The sequence below is a fragment of the Fukomys damarensis genome, unplaced genomic scaffold, assembly GCF_012274545.1.
Source record: "Fukomys damarensis isolate Sample0158 unplaced genomic scaffold, DMR_v1.0_HiC HiC_scaffold_33, whole genome shotgun sequence".
Taxonomy (NCBI): Eukaryota; Metazoa; Chordata; class Mammalia; order Rodentia; family Bathyergidae; genus Fukomys; species Fukomys damarensis.
Window position 1 is genome coordinate 28,847,923 of NW_022900945.1, and position 26,079 is coordinate 28,874,001.

Consider the following 26,079-nt stretch of genomic DNA (forward strand, 5'->3'; position numbering starts at 1 on the left):
TATTGAGAAATGAAGTTTTTTATTTTTGTTTTCATTATTGACCACTTTGATTTCCTTGTTTCCACTTTAGGTTCTTTCTTTCCCTGGAGACTCAATGATTTTATGTCTAGTGCTTCATAAGTTACAAGACACCTGGAATTAGGTAGTAAGTATTTTTCTTTCTTTAGTGTGAGTCTATAAAACCACAGCAGTTTGTATTTTAAGGCAATCAAAGCTAAATGGAGTCTTGCATAATGGAATCTCTCTTCTAATGTTTCCATAAAAACAAATGCTATAGACAACCCTGGAAAATGTAGAGACCTTTATCTTTCAGAATGTAGAAGGAATGAAAATTATATATATGGTGATCAAAATATAAAGTGAATATTTAAATTAAATTATCGTAAAAGATACATTGCTATTAAACAGTCTCGAAATGATGCAGTTTCTGAAGCAGTTATGAAGGTCCCCTTTCTTGAGAGTCTTTAGGAGGTGTGACAGAAAACTACAATGAATGCTATTGCTGAGAGCCACCTAATGGAAAAATAGGCTTATAAAAATATTAGTGTGTTTTTAATGTTCCTTATTCACCAGATATGACACCCTGTGACCTCTGGCTCTTCCACAAAGACAAAATGACCATGAAAGGTAAGCATTTGATTAAATTCCAGACTTAGAGGCAGAAGGAATAGTGCAACTAAAGACACTCATGAAAGAGGACTTCCAGAACTGCTGCAGAAGTGTAAGAATGATGGCACAAGTGTATTTCAGGTGAGAGGGAATTATCTTGAAAAGGCTATTGAGAAAGATAAAAAATTGCCTTTTCTGTGATAAAATTTAAAAATTTAAATTCTGTAATAAAAATTAAAAAATTTAAACACAGCATTATTCAATCATACCTCAGATAGATGTATAGAGAAAAGTTTAAAATATATTAAAATAAAAATTACCACTTTTTGTTTCTTATACATAATGCAGAGTGATTGGGCATTAGAGAATATTTGAAATAGCTACTCTTCTTAAAGATGAAGTGCCAACAAAATAACCTTTTGGATAACTTGAGCTTTTAAAGGACCAAATTGATGACAAATAGTTACTATTGTGTGAACTCCCTTAGAAGTATCTCTGGAAATGAAAGGGATGGGATGTATGGACCAGTGAAGCTCCAGAACTTTTTATTAAATCACCCATTTTTCATTTCTGTATCTGAAGAATAGTCAGTCCTTTTGCTGCTAGTGCAAAATGATCCACACAATGTGTTTGATGGCTTTTCTTATCCTTCTATTATAAGAACTGTTTCCTTCCTTTTCACCTTCTGGGAGCCCATGGTGCTAGAACTTCTAGAAGACTTGGAAATATATACCTGAAGGAACAATTGAAGCTGATTTTGCAGAACTGGCCACAGCGTGGACAATAGGCTTTGACACTGAGTTGAGGAATATTGTTTTCATGGAAGATATTGTTTTTAGGGCCAGACATGGTACTTTAGAAGAAATGGGAACAGACAGCATCTTTCTCCTAAAGCGCTGACACTTTGATTTTCCCTGGGCGACATTCATGGGAAGGAGGCCTGAAGAATGTAGCCAGCAGGAAAATGAGCATAATGAGGGTCCCAGTAGAAATGGATTTTCAAAAGGTGGTGGGAGATGAAGCTAGTGTGTGCTCAGGGTAGGTTATTTTAAACACAGGAACTCATCCTCCAACACAGAATAATGTAGAGAATTGAGAACTTAATAGAAGTTTGTTCCGGGAAAGTAAAAAAGGCCAAGAAGGAGGTCAGATATGATCACGTATGAAAGAACATAAGGACAAAGGCGAAAGTGAGAAAGAATTTAAAGAGACTGACAGCTAGAGGAGAAAGACAAATGACTTAAATGACTTGAGAAAATAATGTCAGAATCTGATAGAACGGTGCTGCTTAATGTATAAGGTCTGTTTTCTGGGATTCTATGCTAGGCAGAAAAGGGATACTATAAATTAGGTTAACATGCATGTTCTTGGTTAGATAGTAAGAAAAATGTGAAACCAGAAGTCCTTATCTGCACATGGCCAGAGAAGCATTGTCTTCTAAGGTATAAAGTCTATATTTTGGAAATGACTAGAAAATGACAACTAGTTTAAATATCTGGAATATCCACAAGACAGAAAAAGTATTTATGAACTTGCCATGGTAAAAATATTATGAAAATAAAGATGAAGCTTTTTTCCATTTGTATTTTGGAGTGAGATTGTTACTAGTACGTGAGAAAGGCCAGGAGGAGACTCACAGTGTAATAAGGAAGCAGAAAGGGATGATTTTAAGTGTCATAGGTACATGTATGATTTTGCTACTAGGGGAGAAATTGATAAGATTCAATCATCTGTCTATGACAGAAATAATCATGCAGATAGGACTTAATTGGCTTAATTTAAAGATTCACATGGGCACCGAATAGGTGTAGAAAACTTTCTAAAATGAATACATTCACCATAATTTCATACACTAATTGGAAAAATTTAAAATTAACTGAAGTGTGACTTACAAAGCCTGAAAATTTCATTATTCCATTTGCTTATTTTAACGGGTAGAAGTAGTACCTGAATAAATAGGTAGGGTTAGACCTTATAAGGCTAATGGAGCCAATAGGTATTCTTTTCATAATTGTGCAACATTCTTTTAAATACATTAGACTGTTTGTATTTACAAAACAAAACAAAACAAACAAAAAAACCTCTTGGTATTGGCTAGCCTTTTCCAGTCTTCTTATTTTAGGAAAATTTCTAGCCAAATTTTAGAAGAAGAAGACAATTTAACAATGAAAGTTTTAGAGAAAACTTTACACTTAAGCTGATGAAGGTTTAATATTTGGATGATATTCACATTGAGATATTGAGACATGGGAGAAAAAAATCTTGAGGTTTCATAATACAACAAAAACACTTACTGACATCTCTCATACAAAACATTTGAATTTTCCATCATCAACTATTAGATAAATAAACACAAAAAATGTTCATATGAACTTAAGAGCTATTTCATTGAATTGTTACTGTTTCTCTGAAGGTTCTGGAGGTTGAAACGATGTTCATTGGGAATCTTACTGCAGGCTCAGTCATATAATTTCTCCCAATACCTGGCAGGCAACTCCAGCCATATCCTGAGCTCACAAGAGACATTTTCCTTCATCCTAGACCACATGTGAGTAACCTCTTTATTGCACCCCTTCTATCCCAAATCGGAAGCTGGTAACATTTTACAACTGTGATGGGACCATCTCAGATGTTGTAAAAGATTAAGTCACCTTTAGTCCTTGCAGAATATGACAGAAGAGAGGTAAAAGAGACAAGAAAGAAAGAAGAGGCTGTTTGTTCCTACAGAAATCCCTGCATGGCCAATCCAGCCGTGCCCACCCTGTGTAAAGCATTTCTATGAGACCCTGTCCCATTGCTCAGCACCCCTCCCTGTCATTGCACTGACCTCCAATTGGATATCATTCTGTATATGTCTGTTTATCCTTTCATGATTGCTTCCTCTTCCACTAGAAGTACCATACTCCCTCATTACATGTAATTCGCTTTCCTCTATTTCCATTACCTGTGCTCACCAAAATACTAAATGGAAAAATCTTGACATCAACAATGCTTTAAACTGTGCGTCACACAGAAGCGTGATAACATCTCACGTGTCCTACTCCGACCTACCCAGGTCTGGTGTCATCCTGCTCTTGAGTGTGTCCACCCTGTCCGTACCATGTGCCCGTGAGTCACTTCATAGCTGTCATCATCGTGTACTGGACTCTTAATCTAAAGGCAGTTTAACAAGGGACTGTGGAGTTAGCTGTTTAGGTCTCTCGGTCTCCTACTTCTCACTCCCAGTATCTTGTCAAAACTGCCCCTGCAAACCATACTTTCCCCGCCTCGTTGTCTTTCCAGTGATGAGATACAGCTCCTTGTCTTTTGGGCCACCAAACAGCTGTCTGTTTATCTTTGCTCTTTATTTAGCAACATCTTTTGTTAATAGTTGTGTGGAAAATGAGTTCACTAAAAATATTTAGGGGTGCATTTCAGGAGCATTGTTTCTTTCAGAACATTTTCTTTGTGTTTGTAGCACATAATGTTTACGTACTTTATGGGGAGTTGGTACATGTCCATAATACATCTTAATTCCATTATTTTCCTCTTTCCCTCTCCTTCCCCTTTCCCTTCCTCTCTGATCCCCTTCCCTTTAAGAAATACCTATCTCTTATTTCCTATCATTGATTTTTTTTTTTTAATTTTGGTGCCAGGGATTGAACTTGGGACCTTGTGATTGCAAGGCAGGTGTGGACCCACTGAGCTAAACTCCAGGCCCTCATTGATCTTTTAGTTTGATCTTTATTTATAATTTGGGTTTTCCATATAAAAGAAACCATTCAATATTTAAGCTTGTATGTCTGATTTATTTCGCTTGTCATTGTAATTTCAAGGTGCATCTATTTTAGAAATGACTTGAGTTTGTTCATCTTTATGGTAGAGTACTGCTCCATTGTGTGTAAATACCACATTTTATTTACCCATTCATCTATTGATGAACATATAGGCCTCTTTCAAGATTTAGCTATTATAAATTGTGCTGCTATAAACATAAGCATTGAGTTTGGCAGGGACACATGTCACCTCATGTTTATATTCTTGATACCTGATGTATAAGCTGATATATCTATATTACACATAAGGCAACTGAGGTTTAAAAGAGCGTGAAATTTCTCAAAAGTTATGGTGCTGGTAGGTGAAGGAGCCTGGACAGACCAAGACCCACTCCAGTGGCCATCCAGGCTGCCTCAGGGTGAATTTACTCTCACTGCCAAGGAAGAACTGGTAGAAAGAGATGAAAGGACTAAGGAGGAATCACTACAGCTGGTGCTAGTAGTTACAGAAATGGGGTAAAAAAAATTTATGGCAGGCATACATTTGTTTATTTCTTCCTAGTAGCTTCCATACCATACCTGGAATCATTTATATGTTCTAAAATATTAAGTGCTTTTTGTAGATCAAGCACCATACCTAGCTTGCAGATGCATTAGTGAAGGACACAGAGTGGTTGGCATCATACAGTGTGAAACCTCTGCCCTGGCACCCTCTTGGTAAAATAAAACTCTTGCATTTCTGTGGCCTTACCAACCAGTGTTGGCAAACTGTGGCACATGTGCCACGGCAGACTGTTTGTTGTCATTGAAAGCTACAAAATGTTCATCGTCCCTGTATCTAGGTCCTATGATGTATTACGCACTACATACTATGTCTCTCCTCCATTCCACTTTCTTTTCTCCTGTCTTTCATCTTACCTCGTAATGGCCCCTGTCACTCTCCCAGGCAGGTTTGCATGCTACATTTCTATGGGAAGACTTTAAATAGAATTGCATAATGAGTTTGTGGGTCCTGGTTGATTCTGTCTTTGTGGAATCTTCCATGAAAAAAACTAATAATTATAACATGGTCATTTGGATATCAAGATGACTATATTAATAATACATATTAAAATTTATGTTTTACCCAAGAGGTCTTTTTCCTTATGTTTCTAAAATAAAAAATTTTACAGACCCCTAAAAGTGCTATGGCTCCTAGTTTCTGTACCTAATAGATATTGATCATGGGTCTAGGCACCATCTGGCCTAAAGATGTTGTTGATCAGAAAGCCAGACAAAATTAGGCAAGATACACTCTCTTTGGTTTATTGTGATCTGTCTGTTCGTGACTTTTCTGTAAGTTTAAAACTTCTGCCCTTTTGCTTTGACTGAGTAATCATCATTCAGTTGTCACTTGGTAATTGCCTAATTATATTATTTGGTGATAAGTGAAGTTTTTAAATGACAAACTCTTCCAAACAGCTGTGATTGGATTGGTTGTTACTTTACTTAATTTACAATTGCATTTGTAAAACCATAATTAGTCTAATTTGTCTAATGACCCCCATCACAAGCTGTAGAATATTTTTCAAGGGTGTTTTTAATTACACACGAATCAACAACATAATTTTAGAAGGGTTCAAGTGAAGTGGCATTCATATAATTTCTACCACCAGTTCTAGACCAAGAATTTAGTAATGTTTCCCCTCCCACAGTAAAAAAGGTTCTTAATGAATACAAAATGTTTTTCCAAAAGGTTGAATTCATCTAGTAATTTAGAGATATATCTTTCTCTTCAAAAGTTTTGGAATCCAGTTCTTGACCTTTTCTATTCTGTGCCCAGGATAAATGTATTTCTCTGGATAAAGTTAATGATGTTATAACTGATCCTGAACAAAAGGTTAAGTTTTTATAAGGACCACAATTGAATTTTTAGTTAATCTGTAAAAAGTAGCTTTATCTGTATTTTATTTTTCTCATTATTTAAATGTCTCTCTTAATTAGATGTAGCTTAGAGGGAATTTGTGTGTATGTGCATTTTTTTACTCTTTTAGGGAGACCATTATGGTGACATTTGGAAGAATCTGTGTAAGGAAGGGTGATGTTTCATTATTTTTTTTTTTTTTACTTGCTAGAGCTCAGAGTTCTGAAAACTCTGGATGGCACAATGAAAAGTTTGTGTGCTGAGCAAAATGTTGTCCAATTGGCCAATCCTTTATGTCTTGGGAAATGTCTAGAAGCTTGGCAAGAAGTTGCTCTCGAGAGAGCATGAATACTGCCAATCTCCAATTGGCCAAGACACATTACAAGGACAACCTTCTCTCCCAGTAACCTGGCATTTCCATTCCAATTGGAATCTGCAATGTGAAGATGCACAGGGGAGAGAGATTAAACAAACCTTTCCAGATTTCCGTTCCAGATGAATCTTTCATCTTATCTAGTCTGTTCTAACTCCTTTTGTTCACTGGCCATTTCAAACATCAGGGGACCGTGGGCATGTTACGGGTGAGTTTTCAGAACTGATGCATGGACAGGGTAGAGGCAGGTTGAGCAAATTGATCTATTTTTATACATATATACAAAGCCCCAAACCTGCCTAAACAGTTCAAGTTTTTGCTAATAAAATTTTAGATCTGCTGTGCGAGGCAACCTGCCTGACATGTTGGCCCTTGCTCAAGTAGCTCCCACCCCTGATGCATGTTTGGGAAACGGTGACAGCTGTGCTCTTTGCCTGGCTGCTTCCATTTATGAAAACATGGGGGTAGATGGTAGGCACCCCCACAGGCCCCTTCACTGTGAATCTTCTTTTCTAGCCACAGCCAAGAGTAAAAGCCCCCAACAGAATTGAATAACAGTCATTTAGAGCCTATCTCAAATAGGTTTAATTTGCTTTTTACTAAGACGATCTCAGGAAATTAAAAAAGAAGATATTGGCTCAATTGAAATTTATAAACAGTATTTTTGTTCTTAAAACAACACTCATTTTATATTATTTTAACACAGCCACTGGTGATAGTTTAGGTATGAAGATAAAAATACCTAATTACACCAAGTAAAATTTGCCTCCTTAAGTTCATTTCCTGGGTAAGGTTGGGGAGGCATAGGAAGGCTGAGAGCCCACACGCGCCCCTTTGCCAAATTTGACCTCATTCTACCTTTTAAGAATCTCCAGTTGTGTCATCTCTGAAAACAAAGCCTTGCAATAGATTAGTTGAAAAAATTTTTTTTTCCTATAGTGGATTAATTCATCATAGCCGGTAGAGTGCTAGTTTCTTTTATCACTGTACTTATCCACCCAACATCTTTCAGAGTACTTCTGGGTGTTAGCTCCTGCCCTGTTTTATCAGAGTGGTCCCTGCCCTGTCTTATTCCCAAGGGACAGAAGGGAAGCTGAGAAAACTCCAGCACAAGCTCAGCGGTACCTCATGTTCTCATCTTTGTCTGTGTTCCCATGGTCTGAAAGCTATCCTTTGAAAACCTCCCTCTCGCCTGTTTTTTTACTTTCTACTACAATTTCGTTACTATAATTCCCTAGGCCACCACAGAGATTCCAGTCTAAAGGGTTTAAACAGCTGAAATTCTCTAACAGATGACTGGAGATTGAACTGGAGACTGTGTATTTCTCCTAGAAGCTCCATTGCTCTATTGCTAGACATTTATGCTACTATTTTTGTATGGGATGACTTGGGCCGAGCTCTTTTCACATGAAACAAATGATGAGTGATTAAGTCCAAGAAGAATCCCTGGGGACATGTGCCTACCCACTCTTATGCTTTCATTGAGCACCTGGAGGTATCCCCAGGTTGTTCCATGCTGTTTTATCACGTTACTACTGATTTCCATCAGCACATATTTTTTTACCCTTACTGGGGGTCAAAGGGCTCCACTTTCCTACGTCCAGCCTCATTGGTGAAAAAGGCAAGAGAAGCACTGTTGCTGAGAAGTAGCAAGTTCAGAGATGCCCCAGGATGTCGGAGGATGGCAGGAGTGTTCTGTGGGTAGCAATGGCAGTGCACAAGGTACAGCCAGGCACTGTGTCACCAAGTCAATTTACCATCTAGTGTCTTAGGCATCAGCAGTCAACTTGGAGATATGGTGAGCTCAGCAGAGAATATGAACAGCAGGCGAGGAATGCTTTGCTGGAGACATCACTAAGATAGTGGGAATGTGAAAAGAGCACCTGGTCCTTACTCAATGGGTTAGAAGAGATGTCACTTTCATTTGAAAGTTTAGTTATTAACACGGTAAAGAAAGTAAACAAAGAGGTAGCAATCAGAAATAAGGCAGTTTGAACAAATAAAGACTTGAAGCTTGCAAAAGTAAAAGTAAACTAACAAGTTTTTTATTATATCCCAATCAAAAATTTTCTATAGACTTTTTCCATTTGTTAGATAATCTTTAGAGGTGAAGATTCCCACATAGGCATCTGAATGTTTTTTGTGATCAATTCCAGACTCTATACTTTAAAAGAGAGTATACTTCGTACTCTCACAGTGGCTTTTGCTCAGTAGAGAGAAAACAATTTATGAGAGAACTTAAATTTGAGTCATAAAGTAAATGCCTGAAGGAGATGGTGCTGTTGGCCGGGAGAACTGACAGCTCATGGGGCTCCAAACCTTTGAAGGATTATTGTTTAGAAGATGGATTAGTTCAGGCTTGACAAGTCCCCATGGCACTACCACATCCATCAGACGTCAATAATTAATCAAGGCCTTTGTTCCCTTGGAGCACCAGGTACAGTCTCTCAACGGACCCCTTCTGCATGGTGCTCTCTGCAGGCATTTCTATGCAGATGAAAGTTCCTCATCATTCTTAGATTAGACAGTCTGTGTGTGCTCCCTAGGATTCAACTTTAACCAGTGGGTTGAAGATATGGGGGATTCAGCTTTTAAAAATTCAAAGAAAATCACTCAGAAAGTAGGTTGTGCCTAAAGTTAGTGAGTTACCTAAGATGACAGATTTTCAGAGATGTACATTACTTAAATTATAAAAAATTTAATATATTCATGTTTGCAATGGCTCCACCCTCTACTAGCCTCATGGTGAAAAGGGCAAGAGACTCTCTTTGGAAGCTGCAAGAACAGGGATGCCCAGGTACAAGGATGACAGAGTCTTTTTGAGGTCACAATGAGAGTACTCTGGTTGATCTTTAAAGAACAAGATGCCTCAAAGGAGGCTGGATCCCCCAGCAAAGGGCTTCTAGTCTTGCCACTGTGACCTACTTTCACCACAGAAAGAAAGAGGACCACTTTTGTAGGGAATCATTGGTAGCTCAAAAAATTGGAATGTTAAGGTGAAACTCTTCAACTGTAATGGGACCCTGAGAGAGGAAGAGGGCTTTAAGGAAGTTATCATAGAATTTCCTGCAAGCCTAGCAGACATGACCCTTGGAGTTAGATTCTTTTTATTGAGATAAAAAGAGAAAACAAAAAGATTTCTTGTGTATATGCTTGTGCTTGGAGCTGAGGTTTAAATGTGTTATGATGTACCTAATGCTCATTGGCTAGGAAGACACTGAAGGTATTCAAATATTGGATCCAGTGGACTAATTAAATTATAAATTTCTTCTTAGTTCTGAGATATCATGTATAAATTTTTGACTCATCAATCAGTACTCAAAAGTTTTCTTTGCACTTCTTTAGGCAGAGCAATCCTAATTCTTTCCACTCTATCTCATATCACCTTTATTCATACTTTGGCCATGCCTGTGAACTTTTACAATAATACTAATTTCTTTTAGATGTGATTCCCCACATTTAATATTGTAGGCTAAGCATGGCCTCAAGCTCAGCAGTTTCTGCTTTGAAATGCAGCAATTAGCAGCACCTGTTCAGAGACAGCTTCGCTGTGAAATTAAGGAGGCTTCAGTTTTGGACTCCTTGCACACTCTCTTGGCCTGGCCTGGTCTAAAGCCCTAGGAGCAAGGATGCTAGGTTTAGAAAATAAAAAACAATATAAAGACTGAATATCAGATTTTTAAAAAGGACATATATTTAGCAGGTTTGTATGAGACATACTTAGACTAAAAATAGTATTCATTGTTCCTGGGAAATGTAAGTCTACTTGGAAGCCTTGTATTTTACCTGGCAACCCCACTGAGGGGTGCTGCAGCCATAGTGCGTCAGCGATTTTGTTCACTTCTTCTCAGAGAATCCACATTGGATAAGCCCTCTGCCCCCTAATACCACGATTCTCTTACATGTGGTTCAGTTTGTTATCTTGATTAATTGAAGGCACTTGCATTACCATTACTAAAACTACTGTGGTTGTTAGTGTGATTTTATTAGAGCTGTGCCTTACTGGAGAAGGGCTACAGCATTTCATGGCCTTTGCTGACATATATAGCTTATGATGCACCAAGACCAGCAGCTCTTAGTTTTTCCTCACTTGTATTTAATTGCTTTTTCCTGTGTTAAAAATTGTATTTGCATCAGAACCTCTTTATTACAGTATTTTAATTAATCCATGGCATGTTCTGAGCTCTATTCTGTAGCCACCACTTTTCCTATCAGTAGATAAGAGAATACGTGTAACTTTGAGTCAGAAACTGGATTCTCTTATTTGTTCAGAATCCTATGACAATGTTATTGTCCACTTACAAAAAAGAACTGTAAAAGAAAGAATTTTTGTTTACCTGAGGCCATTCATCTGCTTTCTTTTATAGGGCAGTACTTGTTTTCATGATTCAGAAGTTTTTCTCCATCCTCCTATATTGTGACTCACTGGTGAAACCTATATTTGTCCACTTCACCTTGAGTAGCACCTCTCTGGGGGTTCATTCCTATCAGCTAAGATCTCTCTGGATGCTTGCCACGTGGAACTGTTTGTCATGCATGTACACTAGGACTGTCTTTTAGCTAAGCATGTGTACTAGTCACCCTACTATTCTCATTCTACTATTCCCGTCAAAACCTAATGGATCCCCTGATAGGGCGCTGTCCATCCACAAAGTAGGGATGGCCCTGTTGTGCAGCACTGGGATATTAAAGGATCTTACAGAAAAAAGTGTGCTTAAGAAAAGAATGTTTTCTTAAGGTTGATTTGGCAAGAAACTAGGGAATAGGCTTCTAATATTTCTTACATACTATGTTTGAAATTGCTAGTGTCATATCAATTATCTCACTATCATTTTAAACACTGTATGAAATGTACAAGAGTTATACTAATAGTGCAGAGAATACAATTTTCCCCCATGGAAGCTGGGCTGCTTTATCACTTATAATTCTTACTGTGTGTTTAATTGAACCTTTAATTTAATGATTTTTCTTTCTTAACCAATGTCCTAGCACCACGATGTCACTTGCTACCTTTGTTTCTGTCCACCCGGTCTACACTGGTGGAGTGCTCTAGGGCTAGTGAAGTCACTTCTTTACCAGCACACTTTCAGCTGTAGTTATTCCTACATTGAACAGCCAGCATTTTATTCATGGGATCCAGCCCAACACAAGCTGTAGAGAAAGCCAGGCATTGCTTCTCTTTCCAAGGCACAAGAACTATTCTTTGTGGATCTATAGTAAAGGACAATGTCACAGTATGAGGACATGTCTGGTTACATACTAAAAATTGACACTTTTTCTTGTCCAAGGGGAGATATGGCACTAAATATCTGCTGGTATTTAGGACTTTGAGTAGTGATAATTATGGTACCTAACATATTTGGATGGTTTCTATGTGCCAAATTTTGCAATATAGGATTTCCTGTACCATCTCATTAAATCCTCACAACCTGATGAAGTGACAGTATCATTTCCCTCATTATACAAATGAGATACCTAGTGGTTAAGGCATTTCCTGAAGTTATACAGCAGCTCATTGTGGAAAGTGTTGATGAAAAGTCAAAAGGGATTTGGTGAACTCTGGACTCCAGTATCATTTAACTTAAATCTTAAACCAACTGCAAGTCTACCTGTATCTGAGTCTTGGAACCTCAGATTCTTTCTCCTTCTTTATTGAAAAATGCTCAATAGCAGTATCTATAGCAAAAAAGATGTGACAATTAAGTGGAAAAAACAGCATTAACCCTTATGCGTGCTTACCATGTGGCACTCACGGCTTCTAAGTTCACTGACTACATCTGATCATTTAAACCTGAGCACATTTCACTAAAGATGAGGAAGCCGAGGCACACAGAAAATAAGTAAGCTTTCCTGAGTGTATATAGAGGATGTGGTAGAGCTGGGGCATGACCCAGGCATTCTGTAAGTGGACCTGGATCCACTTATATTCTGTTGTTCTTAGTAATGTAACCAAAGCTCTTAGTACATTGCCCTGCCACAGAGTGGGCAATCACTAAGGATTCATCATTTAAGAATAAAATTCTGTGGCAGCTCTATACTAGGTTCTTTGCTTATACTATTTTCAAAAGTTCTCATGACTCCCTGATCAGGTGGCAATGATCACGATTTTACATTTGTGAATATTACATGAAAGAGTAAATATTCTGCTCAAATTTCCCTATCTAGCCCAAGGTCGCATTCAAGGTGAGTGTCTATACTGGAACACAAGCTCTACCTTCATTGAATCCCCAAACCTATAGTTTTGACCACTCTGTTTTACTACATTAGACATTTTTAGGAATTTTACTACATTAGACATTTTTTTACTTAGTCAGATAAAGAATATTTAGAAAAAGCTTAATCTGAGGAACTCACTGCTTTATATATATTGTAGAGACTACTAGCATGGGATCATTGTCCTTAAGGAGCTACAATTACACACAATTTTGTCCACATATTTTTGAACACTTGAAATAATTTTGATTTATTAGTTCTTCATCAAGAATATAGTTTTGACCACTCTGTTTTACTACATTAGACATTTTTAGGAAAAACAATCCCAGACAGTCACATATCTTTATATAGCTTATTATTACATGTTCTGTACCTCTCAAATGCCTTCCAAGTGGTCTTTTGGATACTCATTTAGGTTTGGGTTAATGAAAAATCAAGTTCATGATTGTGTTTTACTAGAACTCTTTATTTTCCTCCTTTCTGTTTCCACATATAATAGCTCCAATCTCACTGGGAGTATTGTTATACTACAGGGCCCAGTTTTGCATTCCAGAGCTCCAAGTGCACCTCACGTTGGGGTGATATATCAGGTAATCAGTCACAGCAAGATGCTAAATGCCAGATGCTACTGTGTTAGCTAGGATCATCCTTTGAACATCTGTCTCTCCTCCTGGAAGGGGAAATGCCCTAATGTGCGAAGCATCTGGGCTGCTAATTAGTCACTAGGAGTGATCCAAAGAAACAGTTACCCCAAAGAAATGCTGTATTCCATGAACTCAATATTTTCTATTGGTGGAGAAGGAGTAGAATGTGCATTCTAAGGAAGAACTTATTTGGTTCACTTCTCTTACCTCGTGGCTATATGGATTTTCCCAAGACTGTTGTCTTGCTTGCTTAAGTAAGTTTTACTTAGTCAGATAAAGAATATTTAGAAAAAGCTTAATCTGAGGAACTCACTGCTTTATATATATTGTAGAGACTACTAGCATGGGATCATTGTCCTTAAGGAGCTACAATTACACACAATTTTGTCCACATATTTTTGAACACTTGAAATAATTTTGATTTATTAGTTCTTCATCAAAAATTTTGGTATCCAGTGTTTGGTATAACTTTTTAATTAAATACAATCACAGATTGTGTCCACATTTTTGAACACTTGAAATAATTTTGATTTATTAGTTCTTCATCAAAAATTTTGGTATCCAGTGTTTGGTATAACTTTTTAATTAAATACAATCACAGTAACACGAAGAGATTTAAAGAAGTTTTGCTTTTGATATATCCAATGTATAAGTTAACCATGGAAAACATCTTGTACTAGATTCCTAAAGATGCTATAACAAATAATCACAAATTTAATGGAGTAAACAGTACAAATTAATTTTCTTATAGTTCTGGAGGTCAGTTTCACTAAGCCAAAATCAGGCCATAGAACTTCTGACGTCTTAGTGGGGAATCTATTTTCTTGCCCTTTCCAGCTTCCAGAGGCTTACTGCATTGTGGCCTCTTCCTCACAGCATTTTCAAATCTCTGACAAATTTCTGTTTGTCTCTGACCCCCTCGTTTCATTATCATATGGTCTGGTTTTTATGACTGTAATTCTTTTGTCAGTCTCTTAGAGGGACCCTTGTGATTATATTGGGTCCACAAATAATCCAGAAAAATCATTCTATTTTACTATCCTTAGCTTAAAATCACATCTGCAAAGTACCTTTTACTATGTGTACTAGCTTCTTAGGGCACCATAACAAAAGAAAACAAACTTGGTGGCTTAAAGCAATAGAAACTTATTCTCTTATAGATCTGGAGGTTAGAAAACTGAATGAGGTGTCAGGAAGCCCATACTTCTGCTGAAACTCTCAGTAGAATCTTTGCTTGTCTCTTCCAACCTCCTGGCTACGGCCTCAACTCTTGGCTTTCCTTAGCTTGCTGCTGCATTGGCCTATCCCTTCCACGTGTCATCATATGATGTTCTTGTATTACTCTGTTTTCACATGACTTCTTCTTTTGAAGACACTAGTCACCCTGGCTTTGGGCCCAACACGATGATCGCATCTTAACTTGAGTACATCTGCAGCAACTTATTTCTGAATAAAATCAAGATTGTTTGTACCAGTGAGTTAGAGCTTTAAAATATCTGTTTTGGGAGACACAATTCAACTCAGAACATGATGTAAGTTACCATCATGTGAGACAATCTCGGATTGTAGTGATAAGGACATAAATGGCTTTGAGGGGACCCCTCTTCATTTTACCACATAACTCTGCATTACACATAATAAGATTAAGTACCATAGAACATGAAGGTTGTGCCTGAGTTCCCAGTGGGGTGGTCTGACCCAAATCAATTCTGAATCTGTGGACTAACTGGCTGGCGCCATTTCTACCTGTATAAGTAAGTGCCAACCCTAGTGTCACATTAAAGAGCCCTTGGTCAGAACTGTGTAGAATTGCATATGAACTGCTGACAAAGACTTAGAAGTTTCAATGCCTATTTTAAGAGTATTCTGTAGTCTGGCTTAATGGCCTCGAGCAAATCACCTTTTGAATTTGACCTTAGCTACCTGAGCATTGAAAGAGTATTTTTATATAAGTCCAAAATGAAATTAACTAGTGAATGACTAATTACAGGATCGTAACAAACTGTATGAGCACTGGGAGCTGCAGAAGGCATGAGCAGTGATTGTGCTAAAAGCCAACTGGCAGGCCATAGGCATGGGTATGCGATCAAACATGGGCAGGATAAAATTATTGCAGATCGACCCCTCAACTCTTCCTCTGCATGTCAAAACACTTAAAAGTTAGCTTCTTTTCAGCGATGGCATTTAAAATCTAAAGCCCGTATTCCTTCTTTAGCACCAGTTATATAAAAGAAAAAAATAGAACATTTCAGCTATTTTAGCCCTTCATACATTTCTTATACTTTTTCATTTGCTCCTAAATCTCTCAATGCATTTTCCTTTAGCTAATAATGTAGTAAATAAGTCCGCAATTTCGTATACCTTATTTTTAAACCCACAGTTTATTATGGAAAGGTTAAAAAATGTAGGAAATGGACTTTCCTCAAATCCTAATTATGGCAAGAGGTCCTATATTTTAATAAAGGGTCAGGAAAACTGTTTTCATAGCTCTATATCTCTAAAGAGAATGGAGATTTGATAATGCTTTAGGGAGGTTAGTCATGGTGGGAACAAATGGCTGTCATCTTTGCTGTCGCTTAAAACATAGGCAATAGGGAAGTTTGGAAATATAAACTGGACACATTTCTATTGCTATATCGTGTACTGCAATATAAGGTACACACTATTGAAAGCATCATATTTTCTTTAGAAAATTTTTTATGGGCAAGGAGGGAGATCTATAATAGAGATTCATGTGTTGAAACCTGGATATTCGGGCACACATTCCTCCATCCCGCTCAGCCCTCCCCCTACTCACTTCCCCATGGGACTTGGGGGACTAAGTAAGGATCCTTTGACCTAACTCTTCTTACCTATAAATGAAAGATTAGGTAAGCCTTTAAGGAACTTATGTGATGTTTAAGATATAACCTCATCATTAATGTTGGTAGCTATGCAAATACAGAGACTTCTGCAAGGAATTTCACTTCTCTGTCACTAGTTCACATATGACCTTTGATATGACCTCATGGGCCACAATGCAAAATCTATGGTACATAAATCTATGGTATATGAAATGAATAGGAGGGGCTTCCATGTCCTCTGATTGGTGTCCCAGTTCGAACAACCTTCTAAATGATTTATTGTAACAGGGAAAAAGACAGAGAATCCTCACCATTTCCCTAAGTGTGTTCTCTAGAAGATAAATTCCAGAAGACATATTGGTTATGATATTATTCTTTTGCAAATAACAGAAACTCTATTACCTTGTTGTTCAATGTGTGACTCATCAACCGGCATCAGCATCTCTTGGGAGCTGGTAGGGACCAGAGCCTAGGACTACTGAATCAGAATTTGTATTTTAATAAATCTGTATGTGATTCATATATCTTTTGAAATTAAAGAAGCACTTAACCAGTTACGACACTGCCATAAACAAAAGTTATGCATTTATTTAATGAAATAAAAAAAATCTAGGAGTTGGTAGCTTGATATAGGTATGGTGTCTTAGCAATTCACTTAGGCACTCAGGACTTTGCCATCTTTATGCCCCATCTTTCTGCGTGTAGGGCTTTGCTTTCATTCACTGACCTTACAGTCATAAAGTGGCTGTTAACTACTATCACAAAGTAGAACATCAGGGACATGAGCATTACCTCATGGCCACTGGAAGTGGGGCAGAGAAAGGGGTGAGGGAGAAGAGACAGAGACTGATATTATCCCTTTTAAGGGCATACTCTCAGTAATCTAACTAACTTCCTTCTGCTACAAGCCTAGCTTCTAAAGGTTTCTCCACATCCCAGTAGTGCCACAAGCTGACAACCAAGTAAAGCAAATGTGCCTTTGGAGATATTTAAGATCCAAACCATAAAAGCCAGCCAGGATAGGATAATAGGAGACGTCTCTTAGTAAAGCCTTGGTTATCTGTCTTGAAAAGAAAGCCTGAACTATAAAGAATATAATTCTTGGTATTACATAAGGTGCAGAAGAAGCGAGTTTCTCTTGTGTTACCAATGCACTGTCTTTGAAGCATTTGTTAATACATGTTGGTAGAGAAAAAAAAACTGCAAATAAGTTTGAGAAACAAATCTACATGGGTTTCTTTAATACAAGATTTCTCAATTTTTTTAATAGGCAAAGTTGCATTATAAAATCTCCCAGAGGAAATATGGTGTGTATTGTTTCCGCTTATGTGGTTACAAAGCCTCTAATCCAAGAATTGTGTGTTTTTTAATTCCAAAGAAAATTAAATAACAAAAAAAAATTTTACAGTAAATTGATAAAGTCCTAGTCAATGACTCGACTCTCCTGTTGAGTAATTGACAGTGCTAAAACCATGAGCATATGTAATGGATTTATTGGGGCCTCTTTGGACCAGATTTTGCCCGTGGTTCATAATTTCTTTATCTCTGCCTTATAGCTACCCACAGTGAAAAAAAGATTAGTAATAATTCAACTACAAAAACTTCTCTCAGTATTTATATGATAGCTTAGAGTCTACAAAGGATTTTATAATGTTTATATTTTATATCTAACAAAATATATTTATATGTACTATAACACACATTCTAATTCTAACAAACTTGTGATATTACCTTTATAAAGCAGTTTCCTGAAAATCAAAAGTGCTATCCTGAAAACTTCTCTAAGAAATAAAAGCAGATACCAAGACTCTAGGTATTGTACTTAGCTAAGTGGATAAACACTATAATGCTTTGAATTTCTACTTTTTTATCTAAGGCACTTAGTGAATTTCTTAGTTTAACCTCCACGTTCATTTTAGTGTATGTTTGTACTTAATGGCCTGTAAGTCTTTTCCTAAGAAACAATGGGCCACCTGAGGGCCAGGTCCATGTTGCTCGCTTCTGTGTGCTCAGCACCAGTCCCCAGAAGGTTCCATGTTAGTAGCAGGGTGAGAATCACTGAGGAGATCAGGGTGGCCTCAGAGTTGCTCCTGGGGCTGCGGGTCTGCATCTCCTGGGCTCCTTGATACACTGTCTCCATCACTGCAGTGTGCCATCTGTCCTGACTCTGGTGGTATTTTCTGTCATGTCACAGCAATGAGGACAGATCCCAAGGCAAGCACAACAATGTACCTGTGGATTGAGTTCAGGCCATTAAACTGCTATCATGCGACCTATCTAATGTCATTATCATCTGGCTTCTGCAAAGCAGAGAAATAGAGAAAAAAAATGACACAATTACCAGTGTATGTGTTTTCAGATTTTCAGAACAGCCTGAAGGAAGAAGTCTGTAATAAATAGAATGGTATACACACACACACACACACACACATACACACACGGACATACAGCTACACAATCACACACAGAGCCACCCTCCAGAGGGGAGATTTGTAAACCACAAGAAGAGGGAGTTACTAAATGCTTCATTTCATTTAGCTGTGAGCTTAGTTTACTCTCTTGGGACTGTTCTTTTGCCACGCCTTTTCCAGGGGCTTAAGGAAGAAACATCGAAAATTTGAAAAAGGGAGTGTTGAAAAGCTGAAGTCCTAAATCATACTATGTATCTAGCCTAGGACTTACATTCCTTGTATTTTACTTTGGGAGGAAAAAAAAATAGAAATGACAGCATTGTTGCCACTAATTGTGCAACATACTCGGTGGTCCCCATATAATTTTATCTTGAGTGCACTGCATCTTAGATTTGCTAACTATAAAGAAGTTGTGGCCGTTTGGATTTAGAATCTTTCCCCTAAAAGGCACTTAGGGAATGTTCAAGTTATTTCTTACCTTTGCAGTTTTCCCAGGTAACACCTTGATGGGTGGGGTCATTGTGTTGATCTCCTTTCTTCATGTTTAAATAATTTCTTTGTTTTGTTGTTCTGGTTGTAATCATATTATACCTCATTACTTAGGAAAAGACTTGTGCAAAATGTCCAATACTCTTGGGCTTTTATAATTTTAATATCAGTACTTCTTGTTATCTACTCTTGTAAACAGGCCTGGGAACTTTTAGCATCTCTTTGTTTTATTATTATTTTTAAAATGCCTCCCACCTCCTCCCTAATTAACCGCAATCAGGAAGGCTAGTTGCTGGACACATGGTGTCATAGCTCTGTGAAATGCTGCCTGATGGCTGTAAACATGGCCATATGTCTTCTGTGAAACATGACTATGATCACCTGCAACAGGGGCATTTGACAGAAGATGAAGGATCTTTCTTTTCCTGAAGTATTCAAAGAAGCCTGAGGTGTAGATTGGCTTAATATATTTTCTATCAGTGCTTATGCTAACTTCCCTTTATATTCTAGCTTCCAGTCTTTCTGGTGTATATTTGAACTTGAAAATGGCAGTTATTAAAAGAATATGTTTAGTACTTTCCCCTTGAACATCACAACACTTTAATTAGGACAGCCTCTCTTGAAATCCTGCAGTACATATGTTACACGGGTTTCTAAAACTAAGTGGTTATCAAAAGAAAGGATAAAACCATCAAAATTTTCACAGTGAATGAACAAGAATTTCTCAGCAAGTTCAATAGATTTGCCCTGAACTGGTGCAGCTTATAAAACCCTTGAGCCTAATTGCTTTCCTGAATTTTGGCAAGAAAAAGAGCTGACTCGCAATGGAGTAGAAAGCAGAGGTTTGGAAGAAAGTGTCTTTTAAGAAAAGCTTCCAATGAAAATTTCAATCAATATTTTTAATCCCAGAAGACGAGATAAAATATGATATTATGTTCCTTGCACTGAAAGATTGTGGAGAGGAGAGCAGTTTCAGAAGCAAAGCTACTGCGTGTCCCTCCCACACTGTGATGTGGGTAGGGAGCTCTAACCAGCCTGTCAGCAGCCTCGTGCAGCAGGTTTCGGACAGTGGCCCCTCAGACACCACATCCCCATTGAGCCAGGCTGCATTTTTGGTTTCATTACCGGGTGGAGAGGCAAAAACATTCGGCTGTCCTATGCAAGTAGCTAGAGAAGCTCCTTGTGAGACACAAAATGTACTCCGTTTCTCTCCGCTTAGCATCATTGGACTGTTTATTAAAGAAAGCAGACAAAATTGAGTGTAGAGTGGAGACAATGAGTGTAGAGTGGAGACAACGACTGCTGTTCAGCCTCCCGTTTCCCAGTTCCAAAATGTTTCAGATAACTAATTTTAGTATCAAGTTGGCTAATATATGTGTGTGTATATATGTACATGTACATATATATAAAATGATAAAATATTATATTATTGAAAGCTTATTTTATTGCCTCTTTAATGCATTTGGGGCTTTGTTAAAACACTGCTCTCATCCTTTACCCTATTTTCGCTTTTTTTTTAACCTCCGGTGCGCCACACAGCCTATTAAACGATGTGTAGGTGATTGATATCTTTAATAAAAGCAAGTTCTTTAGTAAGCAAAGAGTGATAAAGATAAACAAATGTACTGGTTTGTCCAGTGCTTTGGAGATTATGGTAACACGGGGCATCAAGAAAGCCTATTAACAGATAAGTTAGATGAAACCCATCAATTCTGATTTCAGTAAGTCAGGAACCGTTCGCTTTAAGTTAATTTTATCCATGTTTTCTCTTCATTTGTAATACTTTGTAGGTTTTAAAAGAAAATATTTAATAGTGTGCTGTGCAGTCCATAGATAAACGATGTGGGCAATTTCTCCACCTAACTGCTTGTCAAGCCCTTTAGCAAGGTACACACTGCCTTCAGTCTGTCATCTCGATTTCTAGATTGTTTTGGAAGATCGTGGAGAAGACTGAGACTCCCCAGAGGACTGTGCTCTAATCCCGTCATATTTCTTCAAATGCTGGAAAGTGTGAGGTTCCATGGTAAGATGATTTTGCATAGATGTTTCTTCAGCTCGTCACAATAGCACTTTCTTTCCATGGTAACCACCGTTTCCATGGCACAGACTGTGTGCTCCTCCAGAGCAGCTGAGGAGCTTTCTGAAGATGCTTCGCCACCCACAAGTGTGAGCACACAGTTGCCCTCCTCTCTCTCGCTCTTTTCCTCCCTCCTTCCTTCCTATCCTCCCTCCCTCCCTCTCTTTTTTCTCCTCAGGCACAGATTCAGCCTACCATTTCAGTGAATTTAGGCACATTTTCTAACACAGATTCACTAAATGGAGCAAAGCTAATTTTAAAATAAAATCGACTTTTCTCTATTATGTGATAGGATGAATAACCTCGGCTGTGCCTTTTGGAATGATCTGGAAATATAACAAAAGCTAGTACTGTCCTCAGTGGCAGGGACTAACAGGACAAAATCTTGGAAACCAAATTTGACAGGAAAGATAGTCAGCCCTGGACCAGATTTCCTAAGTCTGTTTCCATCCCTTAGACTCTGAGCCCAGTCTGCGTAGCTCAGTGCTATGTAGGATGCTGTGAAGCATAAAACAGTTTTAAGCACATGGGGACATTGTATTTTTTTGGAGGTCTGGGTGAATGAGCTTTAGACAAATGTGATAATTAGAAAACAATATAACACTGTAAATACTCAAAATATACCATTCCTATAGGATCACTACAACATTTTTAGATTTGGGGCAAATACACAGCTATTTTTTGGTTTCATCTATGATCACTTTTATTCTTAGGATCAGAGGAATGTAGCCATTTTAGGAAAATATTAGTTTGGTACGTGTACTGCTGAAGGGTTTGAGAGGTTCTGTCTGATTAATTTTCAAGGCTGAGCAACAATTCCTTGTTCTCCTGTTACTGATTTCATGCTTGGCATCTTATCCCTTCTTAGCTTAGATGGTCACTTCTGAGATTAATTTCCAAATGGTTTAAATAAGATGTAGAACTTTCACCTGGTCTGGGAAAATCCAGTTCAACCAAATCCTCCTTGGAATGAGTATTTCCGTATTATAGCCCGATTGCTTTGATGAAGCGAGGCTGTGTAGGACTCAACATAGCTTTGAGGTTAAATAAATGCATTCAGATTTTGAATCTTTAGTTTTTATTAGCTTTGTGAACTTGGCAGGTTAACTGACCTCTGAACTATAGTAGAAAAATGTCATTGATGTAAGAGTATGCATGTATGTTCCTGTTAGGACAATTCAATGAGATATTGATATGCTCCAAAATAGTGGCTTTTTATTCACTTATTGAAGAATATGCATTAATTTAGCAGTATGGCTCAGGCACTTTCTTAATAGCGAGGTGATAACAACATTAATTTCTGACCCTCAGTGTTTTAGAATATACATGTTGAAATAGTAAAATATAATCGTGTGATCCCCTGGACTATAAGCTCAATGAATGCAGGGAATTTTTTGTTTTGTTTTCTGGTTTGCTCACAACTGTACAGAAGCCCTTAAAACAATACCTGTATGTTACTGTGTATTCAGTCAATATGTGTTGCAAGATTAAATAATCAGATAAGAGAAAAATAGGAATATAACTAACCTGGCATGCAAACAAATGTTAACCAGAGGAAGTGATGGGCAAGAAAACCCTCAAGCATTAGATAACCTGGAAAAGAAGCAAGATTTAATTCTACAGATATGAGAGACCAACATTTAACTTGGCTCTCATCTTGCGGCTGTACTTTTCCAGTGGCGTCGAATGGGGAAATTCTTATATTTTTAATTAGTACATATTTGTAGTACACTAATGTTTACTTTTCTTGTGGGGAGTTGGTTCATGTGCATAACACATCTTAATTCCTTTTTCACCCCTTTTCCCTTCCCTTTTTACCCCCCCTCCATTTCTTGATCCTCTTTCCCTTTGAGAGAGATCTATTTCTCTACTTCCTATGATCTTTATTGTATTTTGTAGATACTCTATTTCATTTTTAATATATATATTTATTTTTATTATTATATATGTGCCAATCACAATGATCGCATCATCATAGGGAATTTGTACCTGTACATAATATGCCTTCTTTGTTTTTTCCCATTCCCCCTCTCCTTTCAGCTCTTCTTTTCTTCCCTATTTTCAGAAGCTTTGTTTTTCCCCTTCCATTCCCTTTCTTTATGTTCCCCTTTGCCTTCTTTCCCTTTCCCCTCCCCTTGTTCCCCTTCTGACTTGAACACGTTCTTCCTCATTCTCAATATCTAGCCTTCATGTTGCTTTTTATTTACCCTTTTGTTTTTATCACATAAGAGAAATAATATATTTAAACTTGCGTGTCTGATTTATTTCATATAAAATTAGAGTCTCAAGGTGATTTACCTATAAATGACTCATGTATCCTGCTTTATGGCAGAGTAGTACTCCACTGCATATAAATACCATGTTTTTTTCATCCATTCGTCTGTCGAGTGGCATATGCTCTGCTTACAAGATTTAGCTATTATAAATTGTGCTGTTAAAAACACGGGCATTTGTATGTCACTGTGGCATAAGGCGTTTGGCTCTTTCAGGAAAATACCTAACAGGTGCACAGCTGAATCAAATGGAACCTCTAGTTTTTCTTTTTTAAGGAGTCTCTACACTGATTTCCATAGTGGTTGGATCAATTTATATTCCCATAAAAAATGGAGAACAGTTTCTTTTACCCTACAGCCTTGCCAGCTTTTGTCATTGCTTAGTTTCTTGATGATAGCCATTCTTTCTGGAGTGAGGTGGAACCTCAGTATTGTTTTAATTTGTATTTATCAAATAACTAGTGATTTTGAATATTTTTTCATATTTTTATTTGCCATTTATGCTTTTTTATCTGAGAAGTTTCTATTCATTTCAGATACCCACTTTTAGATTGGATTTTTAAATTTGAGGGATCTGATTTTTTAAAGTTCTTTATATATTCTAGATATTTGACCCTTGTTTGAGAGATAGCTGGTAATTTTTTCCCCATTCTATGGGTTGTCTCTTCACTCTGTGGTTGAAGCTATGCAAAAGCTTTTTAATTTTATGTGTTTCCAGTTGTTGATTCTTTGAAATATTTCCTGTGCGATTGGGGTTTTGTTCATAAAATCTTTGTCTAAACCTATGACTGCAAAAGTTTTACCTATTATATCTTCCAGCAGGTTGTTTCTGTTTTAATATTTAGATCTTTGATCCATTTCTATTTTAGTTTAGTGCTTGGTGAGAGATGTGGGCATAGGGTCAATTTTTGGCATGTGGAAAGCCAGTTTTCCCAGCACCATTGATTAAAGAGGCTGTCTTTCTTCCAGTGAAGGTGTTTGGCCCCTTTGTCAAAGGTATCTATTACTCATTTCCATTGATCCTCAGATCTGGCTTTTTTCCAGTACCATGCTGTTTTTATAAGAGTAGCTTTGTAGTACAAATTCAAATCAGGACTTGAGATACCCTCTGCCTAGCACTTGTTGCTCAGAATTGCTTTTGCTACTCTATCTTCTGGTTCTGTATGAATTTTAGGATTGCTTTTTCTAGTTCTATGAGGTATGCTATTGGTATATTGACTGAGATTGTATTCAGTCTGTAAAAATAGCTTTAGAAGCATGGCCATTTTCACTGTATTGGTTTCCTTATCCAAGAACAGGGGATGTCTTTCTATTTTCTGATTCTTTGATTTTCTTTTTTTTCGGAATACTGTATTTTTCCATGTAAAGGTCTTTCACTTCCTTCATTAGACTTACTCTTAAGTATTTCATCTCTCTTGATGCTATTATGAAAGATATCATTTCTCTAATTTCTCTTTCAGTGAGTTTGTTATTCATGTGCAGGAATGTTACTGATTTTTTGAGTGCTGATTTTATATCCTACTATGCTACTGGATTTGGTTATTAATTTTAAGAGTCTTTTGGTAGATTTTGGGGGGCCATCTATGTAGAGTATCATATCATTAGCAAATAGTGATAGTATAACTTCTTCATTTCCTATCCATTTTTCTTTTCTTTCTTCATCTTATCTAATTGCTCTGCCTAATGTTTCCAGATCTATAATGAACAGGAGTGGAGATAGTGGACATCCTTGTTTTGTTCCTGATTTTAGAGTGAAAGATTTTAGTTTTTGACTATTTAGTATGATATTAGATGTTGGTTTTTCATACGTGGCCTTTTTCAGAGTGACATAGCAACTTTTTTGATATCAACTTTTTATTCCAATTTTATTTTGATTTTTATCATGAATGGGTGCTGGACTCTGTCAAATTTTCTTTTCTGCATTTACTGAGATGATCATGTGGTTTTTGTCTTTGGTTCTGTTGATGTGGTATATTTCATTTATTGATTTTCATATGTTGAACCATCTTTGCATCCCTGGGATGAATGATAAGTGGTCACAGAATACAATTTTTTTTATTGATTGAGTTATTGGTACATTTAAGGTACACAGTACAATTATGTTCATTATTGGGATCTTGTACCTTTACATGACAGGTCATGGTTCTCATTTTCATCCCCTTGTCCATGCCCTCCCTTCACCCCCCTCCTCCCCTCCCCACATACAGACACTTTTTTCATTTTGTCATATTTTTTTGTTTTCCCTTGTTACCTTTCCCCTACCCTTCCCATTTTCCCGACACCTTTAGTCATTTTCTTCCTATTTCACATGGTCAATTATATCATTAGGATCTTATGTACTATTATAGTTTTTCACACCAGAGAAACTATTTGGTATTTACACATGTGTGACTTATTTATTTCACTTAGGAGTGTATCCTCAATATGTATCCATTTTCCTATGAATGAATCTAATTTCTCATTTTTTATGGCCGAGTAGTATTCCATTT

General features: G+C 37.3%; 1 long non-coding RNA gene across 1 annotated transcript in view; it reads left to right on the forward strand.

Moving 5' to 3' along the window:
• The first annotated feature begins 3,049 nt into the window (after window positions 1-3,049).
• Window positions 3,050-26,079, forward strand: part of LOC104873307 — a 29,066-nt gene continuing 6,036 nt past the window's right edge. Inside the window, exons 1-2 of the long non-coding RNA XR_783432.1 lie at window positions 3,050-3,157; window positions 21,165-21,263. This is a non-coding gene — a long non-coding RNA (uncharacterized LOC104873307). The remainder of the gene's footprint in view (window positions 3,158-21,164; window positions 21,264-26,079) is intronic.